Genomic DNA, 14,795 nt, shown 5'->3' with positions numbered 1-14,795 from the left:
GTTGCTTTTACCGTAACAAAACATTTTGACCAGTTTTTTATGTGGTGGCCACTACCAATATGAAAAGTAACAAATGAACCTCTTCCTAACTTAAAAATCCAAAAATTTCCATATGGCAGTAATCGAATGTATTCCTTCAACCTTCATTATTTTAGCTTTGTAACACTTTATATCAAATGAGATTTGGAATAAAATTGAAAATTTCAATCAGTTATATATCTCGGAATTGCGATAGGATTTATACTTTATTTTTCAATTTATAGTTGAGTCAAAAGCACATCAATATTCCTTCTTTCGAGATATGACAGTTTTCAGTGATATTTCTTCAGGAAATATAGATTATCGTATTACTCTTAAAAATCTCAACTAAACCGGATGGTGTCAAGCCAAATCAGTTCATATTTGGAACTTCATATTGTCTGTGGTGTGATGACAAAGATTAATAATAAACAATAAAAAAAAAACTATTCGTAGAAAATTTGAAATTCTCCAAATCTCAAATCGCGAACACGACAGTTGAAGTCGTCGCTCTTGCAACCAGATTTTATAAGTACCGATCATGAACCGCAAAAGTGCGTATAATGTTTAGAAATCGTATGTCACAGGACGGCTATGTATTACTTTTTCCAATAATATGCATCTGATAACCAACCCCTAATCAATTTCTTTTAAACGATTTATTGCCTTTGGAGTGATTTTATCTTGGTAAATATGGACAATGATATCACACGAATTCTCACTGCGAAGATATTCCAATTTTAGTATTTCACCAGTAGGTACAAGATGCCACTTTTAAGCCATTCATTTTATCTCTAAACTTCCATTTTATCTCTAAACTTCCATGTTTTATTCACCCCTCAAATTAAACGATAATCTTTGTGCTTAAACCACAAAGATGCCAGCCTTTTTTAACTGTTAATCAATTTCATCCTACGTATTTCCTTATTTAGCCATTGTTATTGACTTTTCTTTTTTCAGACCGAATTTTCTTACACTCAGAAATGTTTCTTAATTTCAGATACAATTGGGATGGTTTTCCAGCTAATTTGTTCGTTTGTGGAAATTCCATATTTAGTGTTTTCGCCTTCAAAATTCAGTTTTTAGGGTCACTCAAGTATTAGTTTTGAATTATTCCTAATGCGGATGCCTTTATCGTAACAAAACAACTTGATCAATACGTATTAAAATAGTAAAAAATTACTCTTCCTGACGTTAAATCCAACCAATATCCAGGCGACATTGATACAATTCTTTGTACAATTTTTTGTAGCTTTCATTCACTATATACACCCGCGAACCAAAGTTTCGGTACCCCTCCTCGATGGAAGGAAGTGGAAGTCAGGGTTAGAGAGAGGGCAGGTGAACGGACAACCGTGAGTGGTGCTTTGGAACTGAGCTACGAGGCGAATAGTGAGAAACCTAATGACACTGGATTCGAAACATTTCCATGCAATTCACCTGCAAAACATTATGCGTTCGTAACATACATACTGTAACATATAACTGAGACTACTGTGTTATCATGGTGTCCTGTGATACTGACCCATCTGTTTCGGATCCTCATCACACAAATAAAGCACCGAGCCAGTTGTATATAAGTTGCAACTTGTCATTATAACTGCAGTCACAATTTTTGTGAATGTTATCCCTGGACTGTCTATAGTTATAATAAAGAATGATTGTGAATTTATTGTTGATTTTCACAATAGTTGTGCGGATGGTTATAAATGTGGCAATTATTTTATGTGGACGACTAAACCACATTGTGATGGACAGTGGAGAGCATTCGCCAATAATTTACTATAACCAGATGAAATTAGATGCAAACAACACAAAATATTATGAGACAACGAAGACACAGCTGTGGTATCCTGCTCCGCCTTGTTATCAAGGCCTTAACTGTGGCTTCACCTCATACGTGCATTATTTTCCTTCAGTCGCTGCCTCTTTTATTACTCTTACTTCCCGGTATCCTCTTACTGCGAGTTGTCATATTCCTTGGAGGGTTTCTTGTCGTCCGGTCCTATAACCCCTACTGTATTACATTATTCCTCGCATCATCACTCCCACACAAACAACGTTAGCCCAAGACTGCAGAATTTGTTAATACCATTATTACCACTGTCACTACTATTCCCCCTTTCCCCATTGCGTCTACTGCAATTCCCCTCACAGTACTACTGCTGCTGCTCCTATTACTAATCCACTATAAATCTGTATAATAATACATATGATTGTCCTTATGTCTGTGTATCTGTTAATCATAATTATTGTCCCTGTCCCACCGTCGACAACTCGTCACTGACCCGGCACCGCTACTCCAGACTCCGACACCAAATTACCCTTCACCTCATCCTTGGGCCAGAAGGCCTGTTGTTCACCCTTTACCGGTGAATATAAGTGGCATGCATTAATGATAAAAAAGAAGGCATTTAAGAGCTAAACGGTAATCGGCCTCTAAAATTTTCTGTTTGCCAAGTCCAAACTTTAGGCCATATTTTGATACCATGAAGGTTTTATGTTGATAGCTCAAGCCGTTCATGAGATATAATAGGAACACACACACACACACACACACACACACACACACACAGATGTAGTTAAAAACATGATCGCTCCGCCTTCTAAAGGTAGGCGATAATAATATAATAATAACAACATCGTAGATGTATACTGTAGTGTTGCTAACATTACACTTAATAACTGCGGACCCAAACGTGCTTATATTACGGGGCACTGATATATTAACCACAAAACCGACCACAGACCGTTCTTATCATTACCACTGCACCTTCCCTATAGCACTTCACCATGGTAATACAACCCACTGTAGTCCTCTGTGAGATCGCTACATGTGTTTGGGAAAAATAACAGTGCACGACATGCCTACAAACCGCTAAAATAAGCATATGATGTTTCACTGACATCCATCAAATAGCCTAGGAGAAGTTACTGGACAAACAAACAAACGACTTGACACAGACAGACAGAAGCAGAATGTCTCGCATCGGTATGTAACGACCTGACAAAACTCTCGTGATCCTGCATTGCAGGTGTCATCAAAGTGATAATAATAATAATAATAATAATAATAATAATAATAATAATAGTAATTAATCACATGTTATTTGGCACGATACTGAGAAGGACACACACTGGAATAGCATGTGCCGACGCAATGCAGAATCTGTTTGCCATGACAAAGTTGGGTTGCGGTCAAACATTAATTTAGTATTACTATAACCCTACCATTACAGGATATTATGGCAATGTTTGGTTTTATGTCACAGCTGTTTTCACTTGTTTTATCATGGAGATTATGGTGTTTGTCCTCCTCTGTATCATGGATATTAACATGTGATTACTACTACTACTACTACTATTACCACTACTACTACTACTACTACTACTTCTACTGCTACTACTACTACTACGATTATTATTATTATTATTATTATTATTATTATAACTATGATGACACCTACAAAGTAGGATCGTAATAGTTTTGTCAGGTTGTCATATACCGATGCGAGACATTCGGCCTCAGTCTATGTCCAGCCGTGTGTTTGTTTGTCCGCTAACTTCTAGGCAATTTAGTGGATGTCAGTGAAACGTCACTGGTGTATTTTCATGGATTGTAGGCATGTTGTGCGCTGTTATTTTTCCCAAACATGTGTAGTGATCCCACAAAGGACTTCAATGGGTTGTATTACTATGGTGAAGTGCTACAGGTGAGGTTCAGTGGCAATGATAGGAACGGCCTGTGGTCGGTTCTGTGGTTAATATATCAGAGCGTAATATAGGCAAGTTTGGGTCTGCGACTTTAATAATTATGTAATGTTCGGAATGCTGCAGATGTATGTTGTTGCTGTCAATTTTATAATTAATCTTATTAATGGATGCCACGTATATTCACCGGTAAAAGGTGAACAACAGGCCTGGTGGCCCAAGAAGGAGGTGAGGGGTGAAATGGTTCGGAGTGGGGGAGGAATAGAGCTCATGGCGGGTGGGAGAGAGGGGGGTGGGGTGCAACTGGGGTAGTGGTGCGGGGTAAGTGACGAGTTGTCGACGGTGGGACAGGGACAATATGATTAACAGATACAGACATAAGGACAATCATATGTATTATTATACGGATTTATAGTGGAGTAGTAATAGGAGTAGCAGTAGTAGTACTGTGAGGGGAATTGCAGTAGACACAATGGGGAAAGGGGGAATAGTAGTGGCAGTGGCAATAATGGTATTAACAGATCCAGCAGTCTTGTGCTAACGTTGTTTGTCTGGGATTGATGATGCGAGGAATAATGTAATACAGTAGGGGTTATAGGACCGGACGACAAGAAACCCTCCAAGGAATATGACAACTCGCAGTAAGAGGATACCGGGAAGTAAGAGTAATAAAAGAGGCAGCGACTGAAGGAAAATAATGCACGTATGTGGTGAAGCCACAGTTAAGGCCTTGATAACAAGGCGGAGCAGGATACCACAGCTGTCTTCGTTATCTCATAATATTTTGTGTTTTGTATCTAATTTCATCTGGTTATAGTAAATTATTGGCGAATGCTCTCCGCTGTCCATCACAATGTGGTTTAGTCGTCCACATGAAATAATTTCCACATTTATAACCATCCGCACAACTACTGTGAAAATCTTTTATGACATTAAATTCACAATCATTCTTTATTATAACTGTAGACAATCCAGGGATAACATTCACAAAAATTATGGCTGCAGTTATAATGATAAGTTGCAACTTATATACAACTGGCTCGGTGCTTTATTTGTGTGATGAGGATCCGAAACAGATGGGTCAGTATCACAGGACACCATGATAACACAGTAGTCTATGTTATATGTTACAGTATGTATGTTACGAACGCATAATGTGTTGCAGGTGAATTGCATGGAAATGTTTCGAATCCAGTGTCATTAGGTTTCTCACTATTCGCCTCGTAGCTCAGTTCCAAAGCACCACTGACGGTTGTCCGTTCACCTGCCCTCTCTCTAACCCTGACTTCCACTTCCTTCCATCGAGGGGGGTACCGAAACTTTGGTTCGCGGGTGTACATGTATTAATTTGTAGGTGAGAGAAGCTCATCAATATTCCTTCTATCGAGATATCAAAGCCGTAAGAGATTTTACATAAGGGAGGGTGGCTTATGGTGTAACAGGAACCTTCAAACTGTGCAATTTTTTTTTTTTTCACTTTATCAGGATGCTCGATGTAATTTTGAAGGGCTTCTACTCGAGAAAAAAAAAAATCAAAATTATACGGCTGTTTTAGGTGACCCCGACAATCAATTGATAGTTATTGTCCTTAAACACAGCAAATGTCACCATTCTCCATGTCAGTGGATTTCTATTTGTTTCCAAAACGTGATTTTTTTCACCCTCAGAAATGTTTTTTGAGTTTGGACAACAATTGGGAGTGTTTCGCATTCAATTTTGAGTTCATCTGTGAAAGTTGCTTAATTTCCGCTTTCCTCGAAAAATAGTTAAAACTCCAGGAAAACAGTTTTGAGTTCAATCCAAAACGGACTCTATCAACCGTAACTAATACATAAACAACACCTAATGAATTTCTTTAAACGATACACCGCCATTGAAGTGATTTCACCTTGGTTAATATGGATTATAATATCGCACGAACCCACATTCAACGACGATATTCCATTTTTTGTATGTCACCAGTAGGTACACTAGTGATCACTAATCTCTGACCAGAGAGTTAGCCAAAGTCGAGACCAACATATTTCACCGTCGTTTCAGGATGGTTAGTGCTTCAATAAGCAATTTTCTTAGCATCACTAAAGCACTTTTGTTTCACATATTATATTACTTTCTTAAGTAATATATGCATGATAAGAAATAGACAAATATGGTCACAGCTGTTATTTTTATTCTATAATGAGTGCGTGGTATTTGAATTTCATACACTGTTTTATTAGTCTGTTTATTTTACTTACCTAGTTCTTGAGGTGAACCTTTAACCGAACTGTTTGTGGGTGATATCCACAATTGCCACAGCAGCCGGCATTCACGCGACATTCTGAGTATGAATGCCTTACAGAAATTTACTATTACTACTACTTTGAACTGAATGTTGTTCTCTAGTGATAACAGGCCCCGTTGCTCATAGATATAAATAAGCCTAGATGCCACATGATACTACTTTAGATGAGTCTGCGCGGCCGCCATCTTTGAGCTGTCGAGACAGACGATGTCGATTTTCTGACGATGGTCAAAGCTGACCACTATTTACCTAAAATTGCAACAGCACTGTGCTGCTTTTGGGTGTAGAAAGCGTCGGAATTATCTATTGTGCCACCGATAGCATGAGCGGCTCAACTGTCTGGTTATCCAAACGTCCCTCAGCTGCTTCTGTATCCTTCGAAAGGAGGATGGTGAGTTGCAGAAAGGAAATTTAAGCCCTCAGTCCACCGAGTTCACGTTTCAAATGAACAATGAACCACACCCACCACCGCCACAACAACAGCCACCACCATAACAGCCACCACCAGAACCACCACCACCACTGTAAGAACAACAACAACAACCACCACCGGCACCACAACCAGCAACACAACAGCAACAACATCCACATCTACCATCATAACAACAAACACCACCACAATAACAACCACCGTCATCACAAAAGCAACCACAACCATCACAACAACAACAACCACCATCACAACAACCATCACATCAACCACCACCAGCACAACAATAACCACCACCACAACAGCAACCACCTCCACAACAACCACCACTACAACAACCACCAACACTACAAAAACCACCACAACAACTATCACCACCACCACCACCACCATTAGAATAACCACAACAATAACCACCACAACAACCACAAAAACAACCACCACCATCACAACAACCACAATCACTACAACACCCACCACCACAACAACCACAATCACAACAATAACCACCACAGCAGCAACAACAACACCAACCACAACAACAACCATAGCAACAGTAACCACCACCACAACAACCACCACAACAGTAAGCACCACCACAACAACAACCACTATCACAACAACAACAAACACAACAACTACCACAATAACAACCACAACAACAACTATAACAATCACCACAATAATAACCACCACCATAGCAACAACAACAACAACAACAACCAACACAACCATAACCACCACCACCACCACCACCACCACAGCAACAACGACAACAACCACCACAACAACATCCACCACCACCACCAACACAACAACAACCACCACCATAACAACAAGAACAACAATCAACACAACCACAACCACCACCATCACAAGAACAACCACCACCACCACCAACACCACAACCACCACCACCACAACAACAAGAACAACAACCAACACAACCACAACCACCACCACCATAACAACAAGAACAACAACCAACACAACCACAACCACCACCACCACCACAACAGCAACAAGAACAACCATAAAATACATCACCACAACAACACAACCACCACTACAACCATCACCACAACCACCACCACCACCACCACAACAGCAACAAGAACAACCATAAAATACATCACCACAACAACACAACCACCACTACAACCATCACCACAACCACCACCACAGCACCAACAACAGCAGCAACAACTATAACCACCATCACAATAATGACCACCAGAACCACCACCACCACCACCACCACAACAACAACTACAACATCCACCGCCACCACCACCACAACCACCACAACAGCAACAACATCGACAATCACCTCCACAACAGCCACCGTTAAAACCACCATCACAACAACCACCACCACCACAACAACAACAACCACCACAACAACCATCACTAACAACAACAACCACAATTAACAACCACCACCACCACTACCAACACAATGACCACCATCACCACCACCACAACAATAACCACCATCACTACCATCACAACAACAACATTCATTTTCATAGTCTGAATTCGCTCTAAAAAACAGCCCCACTATTACATGCTTGACCGCTCCAACATGGCGGCCGCAAAGACGCATTGCCGCTGTACTGAAGAATGGGCGATGCTGCATCTAGTGGGAATGGTATATATGATGCCAATACCCACACATGGTTTTTATTTGGAAACTTCTAAATTGCAGACTGACTGAAGAAATGTCGGCCGCTGTCAAAAAATAATTATATAATGGAGAAACCATAAGAAATATAGTAATATTCATACGAAGAGATATGCTGGTTACGGTTCATTGCCCCGGCCACTAGTGCGGAGGCTGTGTTTGAATGCTTGACGTGTGAGTGGTCATAACACTGCCCGCCATGCGTCCCTGGTCAGAGATTAGTAATCACGAGTGTACAGCTGGCCGCACTCCCGCGAGGGCCACAGCGTTGTCAACGCTGGCCAAGATATTGACTCTGAAACACTAGTAGAGAGATGCGATCGAAGCATCCACAGCCAGTAAGAGAGGCGTACAGAGAAAGTTTGGGGGGGAGGAAGGGGGTTTGAGGAGAGTGGGGGGATATCTATGCACGAGAGGTGAGGGATGTCTGAAACAGATGAGTGGAAGGCTGGAAGCTATATATAATAAAAATCTACAATACCTGGTAACAAATCATATATTTTAATACCTTTATTGTCAAGTTATTACCGCTGTGAAAAGTGGCACAGTTAATGCTTGGAAACCATAAAGCATAATGCTATTGAATATAGCAAATGTGAATCCTTAATACTGCATGCGGTAATTGCTGACTTCCCTAGCACACACCTCCGTATCCTCCTTATCAAGCGTTTCCTAACACCCGACAACAAACACCGCATTTAGGGATGCTGTATCACTCTTTTACCTTACTATTTTTTCTACATTTTGATTAATGATACTAGTCAGATTTTGCTATGTAAAAATTTACATAGTACAGTACGAGATAGGCAAAGAGGCACGGACACGATGGCAACAGATGGTTGTTTGTAAAAATGAAATTATGGGCGTCTTGACCAATGAGGCTTTAAACAATTTGTGATTCTCTCTCTCTCTCTCTCTCTCTCTCTCGCTCTTGCTCTCGCGCTCTCTCTCTCTCTCTCGCTCTTGCTCTCGCTCTTTTTTTCTCTATATCTATCTATCTATCTATTGTTACGGAACAGAGAGAGATAATGAACACTTCAATTGAGAATACTAAAATCACTACTGGCCCGCAAAGTTCCAGGTTCAAAACAAAAGAGTTAGGTAAAATTACAAGTTAAAGTTTAATGCACAAACTAACAACTAAACATTCAGGACTCATAAGGATAATGTAATGGCAAAAACAGGTTAAATAAATGGTTAACTGCAATAGCCTCTATTAACACGAAATTAGCAAGAGTAAATTTATCTAAGTCAGCCCTGATAAAATGAGATACCAGATAATACTGTGTGAATGCCAGATAAATAATTACAGATACAAACTATTATCAAAAATGACTGACATAAAGAACCCCACACGAATTACAAAACTTCACTAGGCCTACAAATTAAACTTATGCTATACAGTACAAGAAAAAATGCAACAACAGTTATAATCAAATTACACACAGCTGCTAGATGGTTGGAGATTTCTTGAGCACTCACAATAATAATATCTGTACAGGGGAGGACAGAGATGTGAACAAAATGAGGAGCAGATCTAAGTGGCCATGATGCAGAGACTGAGCTCATTATATAGGGGCCGGCAGAGCTTGATACAACTTGTAATAAGGACGCGCAAATGAAGCCACGGGGACAAAGAGATGAAAATCCCGCAAAGTATTACAGAGAGAACGACTTACTCTACTATAACGGTAGAAGGGGGGGACTGAGGCAGAACACGCTCGTGATCAAACATGCAGCAACTGTGCGTTAAAATTACACAAAGGATGATGAAATCATAGGCTATGTAACACCTCCCCACAAAGAAAAAAGAAATTTACAAAGGAAATTTCTTATTACCCTAAAAGAATCTGTACATGGCATTACAGAACAAGCAAATGTCTTTCCTAATGTTACAAAACATGAGATCTCCCTAGCACGTTCAGTCATAGGTACTTGCCAGTATCCCTTTAACAAATCAAACTTACTTATGTACCTAGCCTTTCCGATCTTGTCTATGCAATCTTCTACACGAGGGAGAGGGTGTCTGTTTTAGTTATCTGATTAACACGTCTGTAGTCGATGCAAAGCCTATGTGACCCACCTGGCTTAGGGACTAGAGTGACAGGAGAACTCCACTCGCTCTGACAGGGCTCAATCATCTTGTGGTCCAACAGGTAGCCAAGCTCCTTCTGGATGAGAGGAACTTTCACTGGGTTCACACGGTAAGGAGGCAATTTAATTGGCTTTGCGTCTCCAACATCGACATCATGCATCAACACAGTGGTTCTTCCTGGAGTGGCACGGAACACTTGCGGGTACTCCTGCAGTAATGCCGAAAACTCCTGCCTTTCCTTGGGTGGTAGATGAGAAAGCTTAGTCTGGAGATCATTCATGATATCAGGATTCTTCCCCAAACTATCACTCAGGCTCATACTGCATGGGAGAGCTTCACTTGCAGACTCGGGTGGAACAGCTACAGTGCAGACTGGATTATTTTCGTCCCGCCTGTGATATAACTTTAGCATGTTGATGTGACATAGTTGCTTGCTCTTTCTACGATCTGGTGTGGCGATGACATAGCTGACATCACTGAGTTTCTTCTCCACGAAATAAGGGCCACTAAACTTGGCTTGAAGAGGTTGCCCATGAACTGGTAGCAGAATCAAAACCTGATCTCCTGGCTGAAAGTGGCGTAACCTGGACTTCTTGTCATACCAAGTCTTCATCTTCTCCTGAGCAGCTCCTAAATTCTCTCTCGCCAGCTGTAAAGCAGTGGACAGCCGTTCTTTGAAATTCATCACATACTCCAGCAGGTTGACGTCATCTTCCTCCGACAGCCAGCATTCCTTGAGTAGCTTAAGGGGTCCTCTTACTTCATGGCCAAACAGTAGTTCAAAAGGTGAGAAGCCCAGTGATTCATTTGGAGATTCTCTTGCAGCAAACACAACGAATGGAAGACCTTTATCCCAGTCTTTCTGATGTTCCAAACAGTATTTCTTGAGCATCGATTTGAGTGTTTGATGATATCTCTCCAACGCTCCTTGGGTCTGGGGATGGTAAGCTGAAGACGTGATCTGGGTGATGCCCAACTCTTTCAGTGACTGCTTGAAAACATTCGACATGAAATTACTTCCCCGGTCTGACTGTACCTCCTTGGGCAGACCAAACTTTGTGAAGAACCCTAGCATTTCCTTAACCACGTTCTTTGCTGAGATGTTTCTAAGTGGAATGGCTTCAGGATAACGAGTAGCCATATCAATCATGGTCAACACATAAGAAAATCCTGAAGAAGTCTTAGGAAGAGGGCCCACAATATCCACCAACACACGGGTGAAAGGCGCCTCAAAAGGAGGAATGGGAACTAGAGGTGCAACCTTTTCGGTCTGATTACACTTCCCCACAACTTGACAGGTGTGACAAGACGTACAATACCAGGAAACATCCCTGAAGACACCTGGCCAGTAGAAGTGTTTCAAAATGCGTGCCACAGTCTTCCTCACTCCAAGGTGTCCTGCCAAACTGGAATCATGAGCCACTCGAATGATATCCTGCCTACAAACACGAGGGATGACAACTTGATGTACAACCTCCCATTCACAGGCGGCTGATGCTGTTGGGGGTCTCCACTTCCTCATAAGTACTCCTGACTTTACATAATAACAAGTAGAAGCACCGGCTGACTCTTCTTCACTGTAAGCAGAGTTAGCTAGACCTTTCAACTCAGGGTCAGCAACCTGCAACTCAACCAACTCTTGACGAGACAAATTATCAACACTACGGGGTACTGCCTCATCTGGTGAGTGGTCCAAATTAGCAAGAAAAGTGTCAGCTAGGATAACATCATCATCATCATTATCCTCTAAATCACCAGTAACTTTAGACTTAGCCCTAGTGACAGCACATGCAGGGAACACATCAGGGACATCACAATCCTGGGACACAGCCACTGGCTCACTAGACAACTGAGGAGCTGGACACACTTGACTTCCACCAATATCATCTCCAAGTAAGAAAGTTACACCTGACATTGGGAGTGTCTCAACCAACCCAACCATAACAGAACCATTAACAAAACCAGACTCTAAATTCACTCTGCACAGAGGAACAGAGAAGTAATTATTCCCTACACCTTGTAGGATTACAGTTTCATCAGAGGAATTAAAATTAGAGCCTAGAACACTGGTCAGCATAAGGGATTGGCAAGCACCTGTATCACGATATATTTTAACTGATTTCCTGTCATTACTGTCCAGAGGACTGACAAAACCATCAGACAGGAAATTAGCACATGAACTCTTGAGAGTGTCATCCACGTTACTGTTCAAAAGAGGAGCTCCATCATGAGAATTTGTTACCCCTCAAAGCAGGTTCAGTTAACTCAGTTAAAGAATTCTGGGAACTCTCAAGAGTGGACACTAGACCAATTGACTGAATATTTAAAGACTCCTTTTTGTTCACATCACGCTGTCTCCTGAAACATCTCTCCGTAGTATGACCAAGCTTACTACATCAGAGCTAGATGATCCAGTTCCACCTTATTCTCTTTCCTGTTACCTGTACTCTGAGTAGAGGCAACGTACTTACTCTCAGCTTTCCCTTTTTCTCTAGAATATCTCTTGTGAGTGAGAACATACTCATCAGCTAAAACTGCAGCATCAGACAAATTATCTATTCTTCTCTCATCAAGATATAGGCTTACATCTTTACTAATACACCTTTTGAAGTCCTCCAGCAAAATCATCTGCTTAAATTTACCAAAATCAGAATCCACATTCTTAGAATTTAACCACTGCTCTAACAGATCTTCTTTGATTTTTGCATACTCAACATGGGATTGCTTATCTTGCTTGTAAGTTGTCCTAAATTTTACTCTATAAGCTTCAGGAACAAGCTCATAGGCCTTAAGAATCAAGCTCTTAACTACATCATAATTATCAGATTGATCCTGAGGCAAAGATGCATAAGTTACTTGAGCTTTACCGGTGAGAACAGTTTGAAGGAGTACTGGCCAATACTTATTGGGCCAATTAAAACCTGTAGCTACCCTCTCAAACAACTGAAAATACTTTGTTAAATCAGATTCATTAAAAGGAGGGACAAGTTTAACATTTTTAGCCACATCAAAACCATCAGAGCTAGATGATCCAGTTCCACCTTGTTTCATGCGATACTCATGGTCTGCCTGAATCCTAGCAATTCCAACTTGTGCGTGAAACTCAGCCTCCTTAGCTTTTGCCTGAAATTCAGCTTCCTTCACACGAGACTCCGCCTCCTTAGCCTTAGCCTCCTGCAGGGCTAGCTGTAACTTAGCTAATTCAATCTGCGTTTGCTCATTTGGAGGAGTTACATTAAACAAGCTTTTATTAATCATGCCAACAATTTGATCTTTAGAATGATGAGAGTGAACTGCAATTCCCAATTGTTGAGCAACGAGCTTAAGTTCATTCTTTGTTCTGTTTTCTATATCACACACTGTTTGCCCATTTGACAAAAAATCTTTGGCTTCATGAAGTGTAGAAATAGTAGCCATCATGAATATATCACAGTCACAAAATATCAAACAATATCCTTATGATAATATCCTGAATATCCTGATATGAGGTCGCCAAATTTATGTTACGGAACAGAGAGAGATAATGAACACTTCAAGTGAGAATACTAAAATCACTACTGGCCCGCAAAGTTCCAGGTTCAAAACAAAAGAGTTAGGTAAAATTACAAGTTAAAGTTTAATGCACAAACTAACAACTAAACATTCAGGACTCATAAGGATAATGTAATGGCAAAAACAGGTTAAATATATGGTTAACTGCAATAGCCTCTATTAACACGAAATTAGCAAGAGTAAATTTATCTAAGTCAGCCCTGATAAAATGAGATACCAGATAATACTCAGTGAATGCCAGATAAATAATTACAGATACAAACTATTATCAAAAATGACTGACATAAAGAACCCCACACGAATTACAAAACTTCACTAGGCCTACAAATTAAACTTATGCTATACAGTACAAGAAAAAATGCAACAACGGTTATACTCAAATTACACACAGCTGCTAGATGGTTGGAGATTTCTTGAGCACTCACAATAATAATATCTGTACAGGGGAGGACAGAGATGTGAACAAAATGAGGAGCAGATCTAAGTGGCCATGATGCAGAGACTGAGCTCATTATATAGGGGCCGGCAGAGCTTGATACAACTTGTAATAAGGACGCGCAAATGAAGCCACGGGGACAAAGAGATGAAAATCCCGCAAAGTATTACAGAGAGAACGACTTACTCTACTATAACGGTAGAAGGGGGGGACTGAGGCAGAACACGCTCGTGATCAAACATGCAGCAACTGTGCGTTAAAATTACACAAAGGATGATGAAATCATAGGCTATGTAACACTATCTATATCTATATATATATATATATATATATATATATATATATATATATATATATATATATATATATATATATATATTTAATCTGCTATCATGTGAAGGTCAATGGGAGACCTGATAACTCCACGATGCGATGACGCAACGATGCGATTTTAAACTGCTCGTTACGTAACGCTAGATATGGGCGATGTTGATATGTGCCAGTGGTGTCAGCAGCTGCCACATTCCGGATGAAGTTACATTTGTTACATGTGATTAATAAACAGCATTCTGATTCATTTTTTTT

This window comes from Coenobita brevimanus, chromosome 75 (assembly GCF_032717465.1).
Source record: "Coenobita brevimanus isolate Jiangsu-jjx chromosome 75, ASM3271746v2, whole genome shotgun sequence".
Classification (NCBI taxonomy): Eukaryota; Metazoa; Arthropoda; class Malacostraca; order Decapoda; family Coenobitidae; genus Coenobita; species Coenobita brevimanus.
The sequence above is the reverse complement of the archived record's forward strand: the minus strand, read 5'-3'. Positions refer to the sequence as shown.